The sequence below is a fragment of the Nematolebias whitei genome, chromosome 7 (assembly GCF_014905685.2).
Source record: "Nematolebias whitei isolate Nwh7 chromosome 7, NemWhi1, whole genome shotgun sequence".
In the NCBI taxonomy this organism is placed as follows: Eukaryota; Metazoa; Chordata; class Actinopteri; order Cyprinodontiformes; family Rivulidae; genus Nematolebias; species Nematolebias whitei.
In genome coordinates, this window is record NC_056504.1 from 4,882,380 (window position 1) to 4,885,974 (window position 3,595).

A 3,595-nucleotide genomic window follows, 5' to 3' on the forward strand; every position below is an offset into this window, starting at 1 on the left:
AAAGAGTGTCAAAAACTTCCATCTATCCATCCATCCATCCATCCATCCATCCATCCATCCATAGGTCAGTGAATCAAATGGAGGGTCAAAACCCTTCATCCATGGTCGGTAAAATGTTGGACTTCCTTTATACTGTTTAATACTAAAGAGTATTTTTATTTTCCCAGTTCATCAGTATAGTTTTTTTTTTTGTTGCTATACATAAAGCAGTAAAAATCATGTGAATTGACTTTGTCTCCAAGGTGACATCATCTAAGTGGCCCAATAAGCAAACTGACGGAGAGAGTGGAATATTACATCTCCGACACTTTGATAAGTCTTCACATATTCGGCACCAAAACCTCTGAACAGGTGGACAGAACCAAAATGTATGGATGTAATTGTCAGAAATATTGTCTGTACACTGTGAGCAAATATTAGATGATGCGAAACCCATCCTGAACATCCGCTGACCTTTGTAGTGTACTCTATGGAGGATTTTGTATTGTATTAGTTGTAAATTGGAGTTTTTAATCATCTTAAAAGTTCTTAGACATATCTGAGACCAGAAGTTTTGGTCAAAATTGACTGACAAGTCTGTCTCCCATTTTACAATGGGAATGGATATTGATTCATCTATTTTAATGAGTTGGCAGCTCAGAACACCACATACAGAACACCATGGACTTTGTGGACAAGGTGAGGGATGTCATCATGGAGACTGATGAAACAATGGTCTCTTTTGATGTCACATCCCTCTTTACGTGCATTCCTATTGATGATGCAGTAGAGGTGGTCAGTTTAAGATTAAAATCAGACACCACTCTGAGCAGCAGGACCACACTTTCCACAGAACAACTGGGTCAACTCTTGAAACTGTGCCTGCAGTCAACCTACTTCACATATGGGGAGCAATATTATAGGCAGAAACATGGGTGTGCTATGGGGTCTCCAGTTTCTCCTATTGTTGCCAACCTGTACATGGAGGAGGTAGAAAAGAGAGCCTTGACGTCCTTTTCAGGGACACCACCAAGTCATTGGTTCAGGTATGTTGACGACACCTGGGTTAAAATTAAATCTCAGGAAGTCCAACATTTTACTGACCACATCAACTCTGTGGATAAATACATCAAGTTCACACGAGAAGATGTAAAAAATGGCAGGTTGGCTTTCTTGGACTGTGAGGTCTCAGTCTCTGATAGAGGGCATTTGCAAACTGAGGTGTACCGCAAACCCACCCACACAGACCAGTATTTGCAGTTTGACTCCCATTCCTATTTATAAGACTGAGCTGAAAACAGCACCTCAGACTGAGGAAGTCTTTCGGATGAAAGACGAAACGTTTCTACATTATTTTGCTTTGTTTTGTTTTTTTGAATGTCCAGAGGACCAGATTGAACTTTTTTAGATTTTTCTACCTGGATTATTGAGCATGCATCAGGATATCTTTGTAGTTAGGTCCCAGGCTTATCCTGTCAGACTTTTGTTTTGTGTTTACCTTCATGCCCTCTGTACTGTTTATTCCCCTCCTCCCACCCGAGTTAAGTGGAATGATTTTTGGGACATCAGGGACCATCCCTTGGGGGGGCGGGGGGGGGGGGGGGGTACTGAGAGGATCTGTGTTTTGTTTGTGTTTTCTTGTGTCATCTGTCCTGCCTTCCTTAGTGGTTCCTCCCTCAAGTTGCCAGCTACTGTCACACCTGTTCTCTATCCCCATCACCGCAGGTGTTCATCGTTGTTTCCCGTTAGTGTCCTTTATAAGTTCTGTGTCAGTTTGTTTCTTCCCTGTCCATGGATTGTCCTGTCTAGGCTCATGTTCTGTCTCCCTCCGTGTGTCCTAGTACGTAAATTTTGCTGCCCTGTCAGCCTTTTTGTTTACTTTAATAAATATTATTCTTTATTTTATTCTTGAGTTTCAGAGTCCTGTCTGCAGACTGGGTTCAACCACACACCAGATCATGATACTACTCAATACATACTTAACATGAGCATTCTGTCTGAGATAAAACCTAACGGAAAAAAATATAAACTCTAATAAAATACTTAAAATATTTCATCTTTTGTTATCAGAAAACTTACAAACAAAATATTCACAGGTAGTGAGTTTGAGTTCAGATAGTTTAATCCTTAATAATGGAACAATCATTTAATTCATGGGGGTCGAGATGGTGTAGAGGCAGGGCAGCCAGCCTGGAACCCGAAAGCCCCAGGTTTGATCTCCAGTCACTGCACACCTCGTGGTGTCTCTGGGCAGCACACCTCATCCCCAAAATGCTCCCCCGGCGCTTTCAATATCTGTCCACTGCACCACCTGGTGGTGGATGGGTTAAATGCAGAGACTAATTTCACCATTGTATGGAAAACAAACAGTGATGACATTATTATTATTATTTTTATTATTATTATTATTATTAATAATAAAATGGGCTGAAAAGTTTCTACTTTGAAGAGACTGAGTAAAACTGCAGTGTAAATACACATGAGAAGTTTAACTAAATGAAATGGATCTAAGAACTGTGAAAACGTTTTTGCAGTCTGTAGCTAGCTCTGTCTCGTGCTTTGTTGTATCACAGACCCCATAAAGAACATGCCTGGTTAAAAGAATATCCTTAGTTGTGCATTTGATTGAAATATTTCCACTTGGGTAGAAATGGGAACTTTTGAAGTCATTCAGTGTGCCCAAGATAAGTAAGTAACTTTGGAGTAAGCTGTTGGGGGAAGAATCAGTTTTGTGTTGTGTGTTTCCTTGACTGATGAAGCCTTCTGGATGGAAGGTGAAACATTTCAGCACAAAAAATAGAAACTGCCCAGATGACCTGACTGAAAATTGTTGGATTACGTTGAACGGCAGCACGAACATGAGTCTGTGTGAGCAGATGAGCACGAATGAACACAGCAACATGAAACAGATCAGCAGCAACATGAAACAGATCAGCAGCAACATAACGTGATTTTTTTTTTCAAAGTGATTATCCTGGTTAGACATTCATGAGTCTAACAGCTTCAGGGTAAAAGCTGTTCCTATGTCTAGTGGTTCTACACTTAATGTTCATTAACCTCCTTCCTGAGGGGAGCGGGGCAAAAAGTGTGTGTGCTGGGTGAGTGGGGTCTAGAGGTGTAGATGTCTGTGATGGTGGGGGGACTGACTCCAACATCTTCTGTGGAATGCAAAGATGGCAGGAAATCACATGTTCTCTCCTATATCTCCCTCAAACATAACAAAGTGAAAGATGATAAATTATTTCTGTCTTCCTACAGAGGATAACCTCAATGATGCCTCTTCTAACTGTTGCCCTGATAATAGCTGCATTGACAGCTAAAGGCTCCACCAGAGGCAGTTTGACATCAACACATCATGGTGAAGGTACAGTAACTTCTGCTGGACAGTAACTACCTACAGAAACTTCATCTATATGCACTGCATTTAAAAGTGTACAAGTGCTTCTCAAAACATCAGAACATCATGAAAAAGTTCAATATTTTTTATCAGTCACTTCAGAAAGTGAAACTCACATGCTATATAGATTCATTACCCAGAGGAGTGTATATTCACAAGCAGGAGTGTGTATTCACAGGTAGGAGTGTATATTCACAGGCAGGAGTGTGTATTCACAGG